This window comes from Oncorhynchus tshawytscha, unplaced genomic scaffold (assembly GCF_018296145.1).
Source record: "Oncorhynchus tshawytscha isolate Ot180627B unplaced genomic scaffold, Otsh_v2.0 Un_contig_3324_pilon_pilon, whole genome shotgun sequence".
Classification (NCBI taxonomy): Eukaryota; Metazoa; Chordata; class Actinopteri; order Salmoniformes; family Salmonidae; genus Oncorhynchus; species Oncorhynchus tshawytscha.
Window position 1 is genome coordinate 165,618 of NW_024609683.1, and position 19,383 is coordinate 185,000.

General features: G+C 48.4%; 1 protein-coding gene across 2 annotated transcripts in view; it reads right to left on the bottom strand.

Moving 5' to 3' along the window:
• The window catches only part of cdc42ep4a (CDC42 effector protein (Rho GTPase binding) 4a), a 38,259-nt gene extending 24,022 nt beyond the window's left edge, over positions 1-14,237 (bottom strand). For both annotated transcript variants that reach the window (XM_042316921.1, XM_042316923.1), the window contains exon 1: positions 13,890-14,237. The gene's annotated coding sequence lies outside the window, so the exon portion shown is untranslated. The remainder of the gene's footprint in view (positions 1-13,889) is intronic.
• Between the last annotated feature and the right edge of the window lie 5,146 nt (positions 14,238-19,383).

The following is a 19,383-nucleotide window of genomic DNA, read 5'->3' on the forward strand; positions in this document are numbered from 1 at the left end:
GTAGCCAAATAGATGTTCTATATTTAGAAGTCTGTCTAGGATAAATTGTCATGACGCAGAAAACAGGCCTTTCTGTTGGCTGGACTGATGGTGTGAGCTGGTTACTCCTCGGTCTCTCCTCACACCTCCACCCACACAGAGGTGTGTGTTGTGAACCCTGCAGTGTGTCAACCAACCCTGTGGTGTGAACGAACGGCGTCGTGTTAAACCATAGTGCTGCCATCACCTCCAACCATCAGCGCTCACCTAACGTGTGTGTGTGTGTGTGAGGTCATCAGCATTGCTCGTGTCACACCTCCCACGCGGACAACATGGGGAGGCAACGTGTTCTATGGAATGCTGCCCTCTCCTCTCAGTCAGGATCCAACAGAGACCGTTAGGAACATGTTTCTACTAGTTTTAAATAGCAGCCTGTTCCCTATATAGTCCACTACTTCTGACCAGAGCCCTATGGGGCCTAGTGCACCCTATGGGCGATCCGGCGTGGGTTTAAAAGATAAGCCTGAAAGCTAAACAAAGTGCGTTCAACTATGGCTTGTTGATACAAAAAGTGTTGACTGTAAGGTCAAAAGTAGTGCACTAAAACAGGGGAATATGGTGCCACTTGTGACGTAGACTCCATGTGCTGTGACCTCTGTCCTGTTACTGAGCTGCTGTTTAAACACTGACAAGAACTGCATGTGACTAAACCTCCAGAACACCACCAGGAAGAAGGAAAAGAATTACAGAGGGACGGGGTCAGGGAGGGAGGGGGTCAGGGAGGGAGGGGGTCAGGGAGGGAGGGGTCAGGGAGGGACAGGGAGGGAGGGGTCAGGGAGGGACGGGGGTCAGGGAGGGGAGGGGGTCAGGGAGGGACGGGGGGTCAGGGAGGGAGGGGGTCAGGGAGGGAGGGGGTCAGGGAGGGACGGGGGTCAGGGAGGGACGGGGGTCAGGGAGGGAGGGAGGGGGTCAGGGGGGAGGGGGTCAGGGAGGGAGGGGGTCAGGGAGGGAGGGGGTCAGGGAGGGACGGGGGTCAGGGAGGGAGGGGGTCAGGGAGGGAGGGGGTCAGGGAGGGAGGGGGGTCAGGGAGGGAGGGGGTCAGGGAGGGAGGGGGTCAGGAGGGAGGGGGTCAGGGGGGGAGGGGGAGGGAGGGGGGGTCAGGGAGGGAGGGGGTCAGGGGTCAGGGAGGGAGGGAGGGGGTCAGGGAGGGAGGGGGTCAGGGAGGGGGGGGGTCAGGGAGGGACGGGGTCAGGGAGGGAGGGGGGGTCAGGGAGGGAGGGGGTCAGGGAGGGAGGGGGGGGTCAGGGGAGGGAGGGGGTCAGGGAGGGAGGGGGTCAGGGAGGGAGGGGGTCAGAGAGGGAGGGGGGAAGGAGGGAGGGGGTCAGAGAGGGAGGGAGGAAGAGGGGACAGGGTCAGAGAGGGGGGAGGAAGAGAGGGACGGGGTCAGAGAGGGAGGGGAGGAAGAGAGGGACGGGGTCAGAGAGGGAGGGGAGGAAGAGAGGGACAGGGTCAGGGAGGAAGAAAGGGACAGCAGTGGCTTCTTCCGTGGTGTCCTCCCAGTAACATCATTCTTGTTTAGTGTTTTACGTATCGTAGACTCGTCAACAGAAATGTTAGCATGTTCCAGAGATTTCTGTCAGTCTTTAGTTGACACTCTAGGATTGTTCTTAACCTCAGTGAACATTCTGCTCTGTGCTCTTCCAGTCATCTTTGCAGGACGACCACTCCTAGAGAGTAGCAACAGTGCTGAACTTTCTCCATTTATAGACCATTTGAACATCAAGGCTTTTAGAGATACTTTGGTAACCTTTTCCAGCTTTATGCAAGTCAAAATTCTGATTCTCAAGATCTTGCACACTAATGAGATGCTATTGAGCCCACACTACTACACTGTCTGACCCAAGGACTACACGCTTTCTGGTAAGTTTTGATTACAATACTGGGTGGGGTGAAAATATTTTATACGATATACATAATTTTTTGTTAACTAGTAAATAGTAGCTTACAGCGAAGTGTGTTTAAATCATTTCTAACTTGTTAACAATTTCTGCTACTTCATTTTTGCTACCATGTGGGTTTTAGCTTGCTTGAACCTGCTAACTGAGGAGTGTTAATTCACCGGCTTCCATATACATGTTTAATTTTTAAAACATTTATCTTACAAAGGAGTTGTTTAATCTAACTGCTTAACTATTTATCTGTACGTGATGTTGTATGTGCGGGTTTTTTACTCATTTTTTTCTAATATTTACAGGAAAATGCCACTGGCGCTATCTGGTGTGTGGAGACATTTCACTGCAGCTAATGTAGAAAGAAAAGCAGTGTCCATTTGCAAATACTGTGCCAACTCATATGTGAAGAACACAACAAAGATGCAGAATCATCTGGCCAAGTGCATAAAGTTCCCCCAGGGCTCACAACCTCTGACAAAAGTCCCTCTTCTATTCGAGATGAAAATGATGAATCAGACTCCTTATCGATAGCAACAGCTCACGGTCCTCCTGGAATCAGAAGTATATTTGACTCAATGGAGGAAAGTAGTCAGAGAAATGATGAATGTCTTGCTCGAACTGTGTACGCAACTGGTTCACTGGTTCACCTCTGATGCTCACAGGCAATGTGTATTGGAAGAGATTTCTGAATATTCTTCGCTCAGCATACACCCCTCCAAACAGACATGCTTTATCTACTCATTTGCTGGATGCAGTTCAAGTGAAGGTCAATCAAATCATAGAGAAAGCAGACTGTATTGCAATCATCTCTGATGGGTGGTCGAATGTTTGTGGGCAAGGAATAATTAACTACATCATCTCCACCCCTCAACCAGTATTCTACAAGAGCACAGACACAAGGGACAACAGACACACTGGTCTCTACATTGCAGATGAGCTGAAGGCAGTCATCAATGACCTTGGACCACAGAAGGTATTTGCACTGGGGACAGACAATGCTGCGAACATGAAGGCTGCTTGGTCTAAAGTGGAGGAGTCCTTCCCTCACATCACACCCATTGGCTGTGCTGCTCATGCATTGAATCTGCTCCTCAAGGAAATCATGACACAGAAAACAATGGATACACTCTACAAGAGAGCCAAGGAAATGGTTAGGTATGTGAAGGGTCATCAAGTTATAGCAGCAATCTACCTCATCAAGCAAAGTGAGAAGAATAAGAGCACCACATTGAAGCTGCCCAGCAACACCTGTTGGGGTGGTGTTGTCATTATGTGTGACGGTCTCCTGGAGGGGAAGTAGTCTCTCCAAGAAACGGCCATATCACAGTCTGCAGATATGGACGGCCGCATCAAGAGGATCCTCCTGGATGATGTATTTTGGGAGAGTGGTAAGCAGCCTGAAACCTATAGCAGTAGCCATTGCACAGGTTGAGGGAGACAATGTCATCTTGTCTGATGTTCTCTGCTTGCAGATGTAAGAGAATAAATCCGTACTGCCCTGCCCTGTTGCTCCAAGCAGAGGAAACTGCAGTTCTGAAATACACCAAAAAGCGTGAAGACTTCTGCCTGAAGCCCAAACACGCCGCAGCGTACATGTTGGACCCCAAGTATGCTGGCAAGAGCATCCTGTCTGGTGCAGAGATCAACAAGGCCTATGGTGTCATCACTACTGTGTCTCGCCACCTTGACGTGGGTGAGGGCATGGTTCTTGGTAGTTTGGCAACGTACACTTCCAAGCAAGGGCTTTAGGATGGAGATGCAATATGGCAGTCGTGCCAACATATCTCATCAGCCACCTGGTGGAAGGGACTTTGTGGATCTGAGGCTCTTTCTCCTGTTGCCTCCATCATCCTCCAAATCCCACCAACATCAGCCGCCTCGGAGCTCAGCTGGTCCTTGTTTGGGAACACACACCAAAGCAAGCAAAAGGCTGACCAATACAAGGGTTGAAAGATTGGTGGCCATCCAGGCAAATTTGCGGCTTTTTGAGCCTGACAACGAGCCATCCTCAACACGGTTGGAAAGTGACAGTGAAGATGAGGCCTCAGAGTCTGATGTTCAAGAGGTGGACATTGAGGAGGTCCAGGGAGAAGACATGGAAGCCTGAGAGGAAGACAGTCTAGGAAACCAAAGCTTTGGTTATCATTTTAAAGATGCAATGGATCATTGAAGATCATTCAATATTCCCTTTATTTTGTTTTTCAGTGAAATCATCTCACGTGAAGAGTCAACCCATTTATTTAAAGTTTATTTCGTAACTACATTTAATATGTATATTGGAAGTATTTAATCATTTGTAATTATGTCTACTTATAAGGTAAAAGGTTTGTCTCCATATATGGTAAGGTAAATATATCCAATACAAAAAAACATCTACATTTAAATGATATAAATATTATTTTGCACATATTTCTATTAATTCCCATGGAAAGTTTCCACCTCTGAATATTCCCCAAAATGTGCCACCCTACTAGGGAACAGCAAATAAACATTTTGTGAGGGTTTTTTTATAGGACAGGGCAGCTCTAACCAACATCTCCAATCTGGTCTCATTGATTGGACTCCAGGTTAGACTCCACGTCAGTTGACTCCTGACTCCAATTAGCTTTTGGAGAGTCATTAGCCTCGGGGGGCTCAGATACTTTTCCAACGTACACTGTGAATGTTTAAATGATCTATTCAATATACACAAGAAAAATACATTAATTCGTGTGTTATTAGTTGAACCACACTGGGTTTGTCTGTTGTTGTGACTTAGATGAAGATCAGATCTGATGATGAAATCCTGGTAATTCCAGAGGGTTTATACCTACTGGTTCCTGCCACTGTACACACAGGCATTATATTCAATTAACTCCAACTAACCATCCACTTTTTTCACCACCAGTTTGGCACCAGTACATTTACAACAGAGACCGTGATACAGTAGGACAGAGACCGTGATACAGTAGGACAGAGACCGTGATACAGTAGGACAGAGACCGTGATACAGTAGGACAGAGACCGTGATACAGTAGGACAGAGACCGTGATACAGTAGGACAGAGACCGTGATACAGTAGGACAGAGACCGTGATACAGTAGGACAGAGACCGTGATACAGTAGGACAGAGACCGTGATACAGTAGGACAGAGACCGTGATACAGTAGGACAGAGACCGTGATACAGTAGGACAGAGACCGTGATACAGTAGGACAGAGACCGTGATACAGTAGGACAGAGACCGTGATACAGTAGGATAAATAAACGTGTTTAAAGAAAACTAAAAGGATATTTCATGCTGAAACCCTCATTAAATACCAATGATATTCACTAAGTTGATGGTTTGTATTCAGGATAATGATTTACCTTTTTTCTTGTCCTATTATTATTATTATTTATTTTATCTTATCTTTGAATATTTGACTATAAGGCCACACAGAGGGCCGGAGATAATTACACACATCTGGGACAATCTGAAGGACCCAAAAAGGACACTAGATGTCTTGTGAAAAAATTACATTAAATCCTTGAACATTACCAAAACGCTGGTAGTTTACTGGTAAACGCTGGTAGTTTACTGGTAAACACTGGTAGTTTACTGGTAAACGTTGACATTTCCCAGGAATATACCCTCCCTTTTCAACCGTTGCACAGAGTGATGTAATGGCACTGAGCGTGGCATCTAGAAGTAAACAGGCAGAGGCCTTCAGAGGGGGCACCTCCCTCCATGGCATTTAGAAGACTTACTACACAGCCTAAAGAGAGTGGGCACAGTGAGGGTGAAGGAGATCAGAACAGAGTGGAACTCCGGAACAGTCAAGACATATTCAAATGCATTCTAATTCTCAGCCATCTAAAAATGATACACTTGGAGGTTTTATCAGAAGTAGGATATGGGGGATGGTTAAGTTTTCCTCCTTAAAATTACTGCTGTCCTCAGTTCCTAAACCACACGGCTTGGCCTTCCAGTTCACCAGCTGGACCAAAGACTTGACCTCATTGGTTGGACTAATTGGTGAACATCTGAGACACACATCCATGGCTGTTGAACTGTGTTCTGCACTGCACAGCGCTAAAGGAATGTTCCTAATTACACGAGAAAGATAAGTTAACTGACATCAGTTAGCTTTACATGGCAATTACTGGTGACACGCACTGCGGCGGTACAGGGGAGTGTGTGAGTGTGTGTGTATAAAGGTCTGAGCCCACAGGAAGGGCAGGGGGAGTAGGAGTCTCCCATATCAACAGAAATTAACTCGGGGAAACACATCAATCCATACTCTAAACAAATAAACAGACACTACTCTAAACCAACCAGCAGCAATACGGTTTTAATTACGTGGTACTGTACTTCTAAACTGTACTGTGAGTGTGTGTGCTTCCTGACCTTTCACTGTTACCTGTGCTTTAGATGCATTAGAATGTTGACATCTGTTCAGAGAGAGCAGAGGACTGTGTAACGACGAGAGAGAGAGAGCAGAGGACTGTGTGACGACGAGAGAGAGAGAGCAGAGGACTGTGTGACGACGAGAGAGGGAGAGCAGAGGACTGTGTGACGACGAGAGAGAGAGAGCAGAGGACTGTGTGACGACGAGAGAGAGAGAGCAGAGGACTGTGTGACGACGAGAGAGAGAGAGCAGAGGACTGTGTGACGACGAGAGAGAGAGAGCAGAGGACTGTGTGACGAGAGAGAGAGAGAGCAGAGGACTGTGTGACGACGAGAGAGAGAGAGCAGAGGACTGTGTGACGAGAGAGAGAGAGAGAGAGAGAGCAGAGGACTGTGTGACGACGAGAGAGAGAGAGAGAGAGAGAGAGCAGAGGACTGTGTGACGAGAGAGAGAGAGAGCAGAGGACTGTGTGACGACGAGAGAGAGAGAGCAGAGGACTGTGTGACGACGAGAGAGAGAGAGCAGAGGACTGTGTGACGACGAGAGAGAGAGAGCAGAGGACTGTGTGACGACGAGAGAGAGAGAGCAGAGGACTGTGTGACAGAGGACGAGAGAGAGAGAGCAGAGGACTGTGTGACGACGAGAGAGAGAGAGCAGAGGACTGTGTGACGACGAGAGAGAGAGAGCAGAGGACTGTGTGACGACGAGAGAGAGAGAGCAGAGGACTGTGTGACGACGAGAGAGAGAGAGCAGAGGACTGTGTGACGACGAGAGAGAGAGAGCAGAGGACTGTGTGACGACGAGAGAGAGAGCAGAGGACTGTGTGACTGTGTGACGAGAGAGAGAGAGCAGAGGACTGTGTGACGAGAGAGAGAGAGAGCAGAGGACTGTGTGACGACGAGAGAGAGAGAGCAGAGGACTGTGTGACGACGAGAGAGAGAGAGCAGAGGACTGTGTGACGACGAGAGAGAGAGCAGAGGACTGTGTGACGACGAGAGAGAGAGCAGAGGACTGTGTGACGACGAGAGAGAGAGAGCAGAGGACTGTGTGACGACGAGAGAGAGAGCAGAGGACTGTGTGACGACGAGAGAGAGAGCAGAGGACTGTGTGACGACGAGAGAGAGAGCAGAGGACTGTGTGACGACGAGAGAGAGAGCAGAGGACTGTGTGACGACGAGAGAGAGAGCAGAGGACTGTGTGACGACGAGAGAGAGAGCAGAGGACTGTGTGACGACGAGAGAGAGAGCAGAGGACTGTGTGACGACGAGAGAGAGAGCAGAGGACTGTGTGACGACGAGAGAGAGAGCAGAGGACTGTGTGACGACGAGAGAGAGAGCAGAGGACTGTGTGACGACGAGAGAGAGAGAGAGCAGAGGACTGTGTGACGAGAGAGAGAGAGAGCAGAGGACTGTGTGACGACGAGAGAGAGAGCAGAGGACTGTGTGACGACGAGAGAGAGAGCAGAGGACTGTGTGACGACGAGAGAGAGAGCAGAGGACTGTGTGACGAGAGAGAGAGAGAGCAGAGGACTGTGTGACGACGAGAGAGAGAGCAGAGGACTGTGTGACGACGAGAGAGAGAGCAGAGGACTGTGTGACGACGAGAGAGAGAGAGCAGAGGACTGTGTGACGAGAGGACTGTGTGACGACTATGAGAGAGAGAGAGAGAGAGAGCAGAGGACTGTGTGACGACGAGAGAGAGAGAGCAGAGGACTGTGTGACGACGAGAGAGAGAGCAGAGGACTGTGTGACGACGAGAGAGAGAGCAGAGGACTGTGTGACGAGCAGAGAGAGAGAGAGCAGAGGACTGTGTGACGACGAGAGAGAGAGAGAGAGAGAGCAGAGGACTGTGTGACGACGAGAGAGAGAGCAGAGGACTGTGTGACGACGAGAGAGAGCAGAGGACTGTGTGACGACTGTGTGAGAGAGAGAGAGAGCAGAGGACTGTGTGACGACAGAGAGAGAGAGAGAGAGCAGAGGACTGTGACGACGAGAGAGAGAGAGAGAGCAGAGAGGACTGTGTGACGACGAGAGAGAGAGCAGAGGACTGTGTGACGACGAGAGAGAGAGCAGAGGACTGTGTAACGACGAGAGAGAGAGCAGAGGACTGTGTGACGACGAGAGAGAGAGCAGAGGACTGTGTGACGACGAGAGAGAGAGCAGAGGACTGTGTGACGACGAGAGAGAGAGCAGAGAGAGAGAGAGAGAGCAGAGGACTGTGTGACGACGAGAGAGAGAGCAGAGGACTGTGTGACGACGAGAGAGAGAGCAGAGGACTGTGTGACGACGAGAGAGAGAGCAGAGGACTGTGTGACGACGAGAGAGAGAGCAGAGGACTGTGTGACGACGAGAGAGAGAGCAGAGGACTGTGTGACGACGAGAGAGAGAGAGAGCAGAGGACTGTGTGACGAGAGAGAGAGAGAGCAGAGGACTGTGTGACGACGAGAGAGAGAGCAGAGGAGACAGAGGACGAGAGAGAGAGCAGAGGACTGTGTGACGACGAGAGAGAGAGAGCAGAGGACTGTGTGACGACGAGAGAGAGAGAGAGCAGAGGACTGTGTGACGACGAGGAGAGAGAGAGAGAGCAGAGGACTGTGTGACGACAGAGGAGAGAGAGAGAGAGCAGAGGACTGTGTGACGACGAGAGAGAGAGCAGAGGACTGTGTGACGACGAGAGAGAGAGAGCAGAGGACTGTGTGACGACGAGAGAGAGAGCAGAGGACTGTGTGACGACGAGAGAGAGAGAGCAGAGGACTGTGTGACGACGAGAGAGAGAGAGAGAGCAGAGGACTGTGTGAGCAGAGGACTGAGTGAGAGAGAGAGAGCAGAGGACTGTGTGACGACGAGCAGAGAGAGAGAGAGAGAGCAGAGGACTGTGTGACGAGAGAGAGAGAGAGAGAGCAGAGGACTGTGTGACGACGAGAGAGAGAGAGAGCAGAGGACTGTGTGACGAGAGAGAGAGAGAGAGCAGAGGACTGTGTGACGACGAGAGAGAGAGAGCAGAGGACTGTGTGACGACGAGAGAGAGAGCAGAGGACTGTGTGACGACGAGAGAGAGAGCAGAGGACTGTGTGACGACGAGAGAGAGCAGAGGACTGTGTGACGACGAGAGAGAGAGCAGAGGACTGTGTGACGAGAGAGAGAGAGAGCAGAGGACTGTGTGACGACGAGAGAGAGAGCAGAGGACTGTGTGACGACGAGAGAGAGAGAGCAGAGGACTGTGTGACGACGAGAGAGAGAGAGAGCAGAGGACTGTGTGACGACGAGAGAGAGAGAGAGAGAGCAGAGGACTGTGTGACGAGAGAGAGAGAGAGAGCAGAGGACTGTGTGACGACGAGAGAGAGAGAGCAGAGGACTGTGTGACGACGAGAGAGAGAGAGAGAGAGCAGAGGACTGTGTGACGACGAGAGAGAGAGCAGAGGACTGTGTGACGACGAGAGAGAGAGCAGAGGACTGTGTGACGACGAGAGAGAGAGCAGAGGACTGTGTGACGAGAGAGAGAGCAGAGGACTCTGACGACGAGAGAGAGAGCAGAGGACTGTATAATGAGGAGAGTGTAGAGGACTGTATAATGAGTCGGACGTCCTTGGGACCCCAGATAGCAGGGGGTTGCTGAATAAACATGCCCTCTGGCTTGTGAACAAACTCTACTATCACGCTGACACACACACACACACACACAGTATTATTATCAGGCCTGAAACGAAAGGGTCCCAGGAACAAACAGTATTCACAGTGACATTTGAGACTCACCAAACCCCCTTGGAATTTATATGTTGTGGCAACATAACAGGGGTTACATCAAGTTTGCTGTGCCGCAGTGAATGATCCAAAAGGTCAAAGGTTAACTCCTGTGCACAAATCACAGACCTAGTTAGTTAGTTAGTTACAGACCGTTAGAACTGTGTGCCAAAAGCATTAGAGGACAACACAGTCAAATGATGTCTGCATCCTAAACACCACCCTGTCCCCTATAGTCTGTATCCCAACTGACACCCTGTCCCCTATAGTCTGTATCCCAACTGACACCCTGTCCCCTATAGTCTGTATCCCAACTGACACCCTGTCCCCTATAGTCTGTATCCCAACTGACACCCTGTCCCCTATAGTCTGTATCCCAACTGACACCCTGTCCCCTATAGTCTGTATCCCAACTGACACCCTGTCCCCTATAGTCTGTATCCCAACTGACACCCTGTCCCCTATAGTCTGTATCCCAACTGACACCCTGTCCCCTATAGTCTGTATCCCAACTGACACCCTGTCCTCTATAGTCTGTATCCCAGCTGACACCCTGTCCCCTATAGTCTGTATCCCAACTGACACCCTGTCCTCTATAGTCTGTATCCCAGCTGACACCCTGTCCCCTATAGTCTGTATACCAGCTGACACCCTGTCCCCTATAGTCTGTATCCCAGCTGACACCCTGTCCCCTATAGTCTGTATCCCAACTGACACCCTGTCCCCTATAGTCTGTATCCCAACTGACACCCTGTCCACTATAGTGCTCTCCATAAGATCCTGCTAGGGGACAGGGTGTCCCTATAGGGACAGGGTGTCAGCTGGGATCCAGACTATACAGACTATAGACAGGAGAAGAACCAATGATACAGATTATAGGGGACAGGGTGTCAGTTGGGACAGGGTGTCAGTTGGGAGTTGGAGTGTAGAGGACTGGGTGTCAGTTGGGATACAACCTGTCAGAACAGTAAACAGTCAGGACCAGAGGAGAAGAACCAATGATACAGATTATAGGGGACAGGGTGTCAGTTGGGATACAGACTATAGGGGACAGGGTGTCAGTTGGGATACAGACTATAGGGGACAGGGTGTCAGTTGGGATACAGCCTATAGGGGACAACCTGTCAGAACAGTAAACAGTCAGGACCAGAGGAGGAGAACCAATGATACAGATTATAGGGGACAGGGTGTCAGTTGGGATACAGACTATAGGGGACAGGGTGTCAGTTGGGATACAGCCTATAGGGGACAACCTGTCAGAACAGTAAACAGTCAGGACCAGAGGAGGAGAACCAATGATACAGATTATAGGGGACAGGGTGTCAGTTGGGATACAACCTATAGGGGACAACCTGTCAGAACAGTAAACAGTCAGGACCAGAGGAGGAGAACCAATGATACAGATGGATCCATTACAACTTCAAAGTGTCCCTGAAAGACCAACTTCTAAGTGTTGAACTGGCAACACAACATCAGTCAACCAAACTACAGGGTACAACCCTTCACCACATACTGAGTATCATTCAGCTAAGTGTCACAGTCCACAGAGACATTCCTAGGAGAAAATAACAGTTTATGTTGGAATTTCCTGGAATGTCAACCCCCCCACACACACATGTACACACACATTCTATGACAGAGTTTAAAGCAGGATGCATGGCCTTCCCCCCCCTACAAAGACATGGCCTCACACCCCCACAAAGACATGGCCTTCCCCCACAAAGACATGGCCTTCCCCCACAAAGACATGGCCTTCCCCCACAAAGACATGCCCCCCTACACAGTACATGGTGAGAGACAGAACACAGCGGTTCACAGCTGCCACAGGAACACAGACACATGAAAAGATCCATTCATTTAATGACAATTGAAACATTTGATTTATCCGCCAATATTCTTGATTCAGCAAAACGTTAGAAACCCTGACCCCCCCCCCCCCATTATGACAGGAGGACCAGAGACTGTGCGTCCCAAATGGCTCCCTATTCTCTCTATCCGCCCCTATGGGCCCTGGCCAGAAGTAGTGCACCGTATAGTGACTATAGTACCATTTGGAACACAGGCAGTAGAGGACTCCCAGCCAATGAGCTGATCTGATGCCCAGTGACACAGACCTGGTTGCCATGTCAATGGTCTCTCTGGCGGGGAGGGTAATGGTTTGGGAGAATGGAATGCACTTTGACCAGTGTATTAGAGCACACACACACGCACGACGAGAGGCTAAACAGTAGGTGAAATGTCTGCTACGAAGTGTGTGTGTGTGTACAGTTTTGGACTTAAAAGGGTCCGTTTGTCCATTCTGTCACCAGCAGTTCCACTTTATCTAATGTCTGCTGGTTAATGATTGAACAATTCTCTGGCCTGAGATCCAAACTCACTTCTCCCAATGCTGCAGAGTGAGTTGGCAAAAATGCATTTTCTCCCATTCTGTCAAATGCATGTTCTTTAAGAAAGTGCTTTCGTGCAACCAATTAGTTGTTAGGCTATGAAAGGGGACATTGTTCGTGGACATGGTATGATGGAGGACATCAGAAAAGATATCACCGTCTCACCATCATCATAGATTCAGGCCATCACGCTCCCCTGGTCTAGACAACGTATCCAGGAGCTACAACACCATCCTCATAGATTCAGGCCATCACGCTCCCTGGTCACGCTCCAGGAGCCAACCCTGGTCTCAGACAACGTATCCAGGAGCTCACCATCCTCAGATTCCCCACCCCTCACCAGGAGTCACCATCCTCATAGATTCAGGCCATCACGCTCCCCTGGTCTAGACAACGTATCTAGGAGCTACAACCCCACCGTCTCACCGGAGTCACCATCCTCATAGATTCAGGCCCACGCTCCCTGGTCTCATCCAGGAGCTACAACCCCACCCTGTCACCATCCTCATAGATTCAGGCCATCACGCTCCCCTGGTCTAGACAACGTATCCAGGAGCTACAACCCCACCGTCTCACTGGAGTCACCATCCTCATAGATTCAGGCCATCACGCTCCCCTGGTCTAGACAACGTATCCAGGAGCTACCCCCACCATCCTCATAGATTCAGGCCATCACGCTCCCCTGGTCTAGACAACGTATCCAGGAGCTACAACCCCACCGTCTCACCGTCCTCATAGATTCAGGCCATCACGCTCCCCTGGTCTAGACAACGTATCCAGGAGCTACAGCCCCACTGCCTTCAATACAAGCGACGTTCTCTTTTTACCATAATAAAATGTGACTCGCGCCATATTTCCTTGAATTCCTTTAAGCTACACAACTTCTAAATGAATCAGTCGAATATAAAGTTAAGAAATATGAAAATAATTATAAGTCCACTGAAAGCAGAATTCTAACAGAAAACCAAAAAAAAACACCGTCTTATTCTATTGAGTTCAAGACTCAAAGCAAATGATCATGAACCCGGACACAGAAAAGGCAACAAAGTAACACGAGCCTATTTTTGCAACATCGTTGCATTCAATAAACAGGCACCCGGCAGCGCCCAAAACCACCGCATGTTGCAATTGGCTGTTTGTAATGTGAGGAATAATCTACACTCGACAGAAAGGAGACAACTACTCCAATTAAGCTGTTAAAAAGAGAATCATGAAATGACCCCAGTTAAGGCCAGTTTCAATACGGCCGAGGATCACTGACGAGGGAACAGTAAGTAGCCTGGTTGATGATTACAAAAGCGTCTCCGCTCCCAATATTCACCCCCCGTGGTCCCCCCTATCTGCGCTTCTGTCTGTTTGTAAACTGCATGCACTATGATCAAGACGGAATAAAATATCCACAATTAAGTTTTTTTTAATGAATCTAATTTCAAGCGCATGCATAGGCCACGCGGAACTCACCGTGAAAAGCATCCCATCCACAAGGCGTTGATCCGCGTGACAGTTTCAAAGAGGCCCCAGGTTCAAGACAAGGGCGCGTTCATCACACAACAACGTTGTCTGTTGGCTTGTCTTGCAGTAGGCTAGGATCCGCTCAACAACGGGACCAGGCAAAATGTAGAGAATATATATCCAATCGACTCTTCCAAACTCCCAATTCTATTATAATTTTTTTGTTTTAAACAAATCAGCACCAAAATAAGATAGTGAAGTTGGTTTCCAGAGTAAAATAGTAGCTATGATGCATCCTCTGTGCTTCTGTCAGGGGTTGCTGTACACCGGTGCAACGTTCATCGCGTTTCCACTGCTGTCGTGAGTCTGACCACGCCCCTCCCACATGGCGTCTTAAAGCGATAGGGGGGTATTCTAGAATTAGGCTATTCTCACTTCACTGAGACAGACTAGAGGCTCTGGGTGGGCCCCGCATGTTTTCCAAACGGAGATGGGCAATGAATGATTGTCACATTCACATTCATGTATGTGTGTGGGCCAACAGGTACCATATCTCACACAGCCAAAGGAGGGGATAGGTATTTATTTATTTATTTTATTTCACCTTTATTTAACCAGGTAGGCTAGTTGAGAACAAGTTCTCATTTACAACTGCGACCTTGCCAAGATAAAGCATAGCAGTGTGAACAGACAACACAGAGTTACACATGGAGTAAACAATTAACAAGTCAATAACACAGTAGAAAAAAAAGAGAGTCTATATACATTGTGTGCAAAAGGCATGAGGAGGTAGGCGAATAATTACAAATTTGCAGATTAACACTGGAGTGATAAATGATCAGATGGTCATGTACAGGTAGAGATATTGGTGTGCAAAAGAGCAGAAAAGTAAATAAATAAAAACAGTATGGGGATGAGGTAGGTAAATTGGGTGGGCTATTTACCGATAGACTATGTACAGCTACAGCGATCAGCTGTACAGCTGCTCAGATAGCAGATGTTTAAAGTTGGTGAGGGAGATAAAAGTCTCCAACTTCAGCGATTTTTGCAATTCGTTCCAGTCACAGGCAGCAGAGAACTGGAGCGAAAGGCGGCCAAATGAGGTGTTGGCTTTAGGGATAATCAGTGAGATACACCTGCTGGAGCGCATGCTATGGGTGGGTGTTGCCATCGTGACCAGTGAACTGAGATAAGGCGGAGCTTTACCTAGCATGGACTTGTAGATGACCTGGAGCCAGTGGGTCTGGCGACGAATATGTAGCGAGGGCCAGCTGACTAGAGCATACAAGTCGCAGTGGTGGGTGGTATAAGGTGCTTTAGTAACAAAACGGATGGCACTGTGATAAACTGCATCCAGTTTGCTGAGTAGAGTATTGGAAGCTATTTTGTAGATTACATCGCCAAAGTCGAGGATCGGTAGGATAGTCAGTTTTACTAGGGTAAGTTTGGCGGTGTGATTGAAGGACGCTTTGTTGCGGAATAGAAAGCCGATTCTAGATTTGATTTTAGATTGGAGATGTTTGATATGAATCTGGAAGGAGAGTTTACAGTCTAGCCAGACACCTAGGTACTTATAGATGTCCACATATTCTAGGTTGGAACCATCCAGGGTGGTGATGCTAGTCTGGCGTGCGGGTGCAGGCAGCGAACGGTTGAAAAGCATGCATTTGGTTTTACTAGCGTTTAAGAGCAGTTGGAGGCCACGGAAGGAGTGTTGTATGGCATTGAAGCTCGTTTGGAGGTTAGATAGCACAGTATCCAAGGACGGGCCGGAAGTATACAGAATGGTGTCGTCTGCGTAGAGGTGGATCAGGGAGTCGCCCGCAGCAAGAGCAACATCATTGATATATACAGAGAAAAGAGTCGGCCCGAGAATTGAACCCTGTGGCACCCCCATAGAGACTGCCAGAGGACCGGACAGCATGCCCTCCGATTTGACACACTGAACTCTGTCTGCAAAGTAGTTGGTGAACCAGGCAAGGCAGTCATCAGAAAAACCGAGGCTACTGAGTCTGCCGATAAGAATATGGTGATTGACAGAGTCGAAAGCCTTGGCAAGGTCGATGAAGACGGCTGCACAGTACTGTCTTTTATCGATGGCGGTTATGATATCGTTTAGTACCTTGAGCGTGGCTGAGGTACACCCGTGACCGGCTCGGAAACCAGATTGTACGGTGGGATTCGAGATGGTCAGTGACCTGTTTGTTGACTTGGCTTTCGAAGACCTTAGATAGGCAGGGCAGGATGGATATAGGTCTGTAACAGTTTGGGTCCAGGGTGTCTCCCCCTTTGAAGAGGGGGATGACTGCGGCAGCTTTCCAATCCTTGGGGATCTCAGACGATATGAAAGAGAGGTTGAACAGGCTGGTAATAGGGGTTGTGACAATGGCGGCGGATAGTTTCAGAAATAGAGGGTCCAGATTGTCAAGCCCAGCTGATTTGGGTAAAGGAGAACCTGGAGAGGCTTGGGCGAGTAGCTGCGGGGGGGCGGAGCTGTTGGCCGAGGTTGGAGTAGCCAGGAGGAAGGCATGGCCAGCCGTTGAGAAATGCTTGTTGAAGTTTTCGATAATCATGGATTTATCGGTGGTGACCGTGTTACCTAGCCTCAGTGCAGTGGGCAGCTGGGAGGAGGTGCTCTTGTTCTCCATGGACTTCACAGTGTCCCAGAACTTTTTGGAGTTAGAGCTACAGGATGCAAATTTCTGCCTGAAGATGCTGGCATTTGCTTTCCTGACTGACTGCGTTTATTGGTTGCTGACTTCCCTGAACAGTTGCATATCGCGGGGACTATAGGTAGACCTATAGTCACATGACTTACTGTCCAGGGAGGGGAAAGGTAGACCTATAGTCACATGACTTACTGTCCAGGGAGGGGAAAGGTAGACCTATAGTCACATGACTTACTGTCCAGGGAGGGGATAGGTAGACCTATAGTCACATGACTTACTGTCCAGGGAGGGGATAGGTAGACCTATAGTCACATGACTTACTGCCCAGGGAGGGGATAGGTAGACCTATAGTCACATGACTTACTGTCCAGGGAGGGGAAAGGTAGACCTATAGTCACATGACTTACTGTCCAGGGAGGGGAAAGGTAGACCTATAGTCACATGACTTACTGTCCAGGGAGGGGATAGGTAGACCTATAGTCACATGACTTACTGTCCAGGGAGGGGATAGGTAGACCTATAGTCACATGACTTACTGCCCAGGGAGGGGATAGGTAGACTAGTACATGCCCAGGGAGGGGATAGGTAGACCTATAGTCACATGACTTACTGCCCAGGGAGGGGATAGGTAGACCTATAGTCACATGACTTACTGCCCAGGGAGGGGAAAGGTAGACCTATAGTCACATGACTTACTCTCCAGGGAGGGGAAAGGTAGGCCTATAGTCACATGACTTACTGTCCAGGGAGGGGATAGGTAGACCTATAGTCACATGACTTACAAGATGATTTCCAATAGGTGCAGGGTTTATAAAACAAAGGGGCATGACCAGCATGCGTTGTTGAGGTGGGTGGAAGTCTGTTGGGGGGAATGCTGTCTATCAACAGATTCATAGCAGATTCGTTATGATAGCAGATTCATCATGATAGCAGATTCATCATGATAGCAGATTCATCATGATAGCAGATTCATCATTATAGCAGATTCATCATGATAGCAGATTCATCATGATAGCAGATTCATCATGATAGCAGATTCATCATGATAGCAGATTCATCATGATAGCAGATTCATCATGATAGCAGATTCATTATGATAGGGTAACCCAGAGGGACCGAGCATTGCGTTTGTTTCGACTCAGGGGCGTGAGAGGTAACATGTTTTAGCCTATGGAAAAGGGCTCCTCTCAAGGGGGTGATAACAGCCTTTAAGTAGAGGATGCACAGTTTAAGAGGAAGTTTCCTGGTGTGTGGCTTAAGGCGTCAGCATTCTTCAGTTCGGCTGGCGCCTAGCCTAACTCGGCGAGCCGAATCCGAACGAGTGCCCTCATACTCCTTTAAAAGACCTTTGCTTGAAAAATTAGAAAAAGGTGGCAATAGTACTGTTTGTCCATTTTGAGATGAAGTATATTTCCTCAAAATAGTCAGAATTAATCTAAGATAACTCAAGAAATCCCTTGACGTTTTGCAGAGGAGATTTTAGTCTCGTAATTTTACATTTTTTAAATGTTTTTATTTAATTGAACCTTTATTTAAGTAAGCAAGTCAGTTAAGAACACGTTCTTTCATCTAACTAAGATGTTTGGTGCAGTATTTCTCAATGAAAAAATGCATGAAAACGAGTCGTCTCTCGTTATTAAAGAATCGTTACTGTTGACCAATCACCAACGAAGGAGCTTCGGCTCCGAACTTCAGCTTGCCTCCAGAAAGGCTGCGCCCAAACAGCCAAAAAAAAAAAACCCCTCACTGATGTCCAAAACAAACAAAACCCTCACTGAAGTCCAAAACAAACAAAAACGTCACAAAATGTCATCATAATATTTACACAAACTCTTCCGAACTGTTTCGGTTGGGAAGCCTGCGGACGTCTTTTGTCGAAAATATTTGTTTTTACTAAGAAACCAACTATTTGGGATCTCTGTCTCATCTGCAGGCCTGTGACTTGACTTTGTTTTAGCTTCAAAGTGGGTGACATGTCTAAAGAGGAAAAAATTGCGGACATCAGAACTTTACCATCAAAAAGCGACTTTTCCAAATCCGTCTCAGAGAGATCACAGGCTTGACTAGTCAGATTCACGGGGCTCTATCCATGGTGCTGAATCTATGCTATTGTTAATCTGTTTATTATACACAGCATCAGATATGCCACAGTAAGTGGGTTATCATAATATAAAAACAGCCACAACCTTTCCAAATCCCCCTGATAGCCAGGTACAAGGGGAGAGAAAAGGACTTAACAAGTTGGCTAACATGTTTCAGTCGAAGGTAGACTAAAACTAATGTCCACTAGGCTGGAATAATAACCACACCATATATTACCGCTCAGCTAACAGCGCTTCATAGGCCTACTTTTAAAACCAGGCTACATCAACTAAGTGAGGTATAATTATGTCACACTCAGGTTGAACAGGAATACCCAGGATGCCCGGGAGAAGCTTGCAATTTTCTTGCAGAATTGGTAGATTTGATGGAAAATATTCCTCCTTCATCAGAACCATATGGTCCTGACAGTTTTAGAGAGCGTATCCAGCCCAAGATCCATCTGAAGGTCTTCTGCAGTTCATTCCTTCAGCCGTTCGCTCTGCGCGTTGGGTTTTGGCCTAACAGTCCAGGTTAGAATATCCACCTGGCCTAACAGTCCAGGTTAGAGTAACCATCCTACACCTGGCCTAACAGTCCAGGTTAGAGTAACCATCCTACACCTGGCCTAACAGTCCACCTGGCCTAACACCAGGTTGGCCTACACCTGGCCTAACAGTCCAGGTTAGAGTAACTCCCACATCCTAACACCTGGCCTAACACCTGGCCTAACAGTCCAGGTTAGAGTAACCATC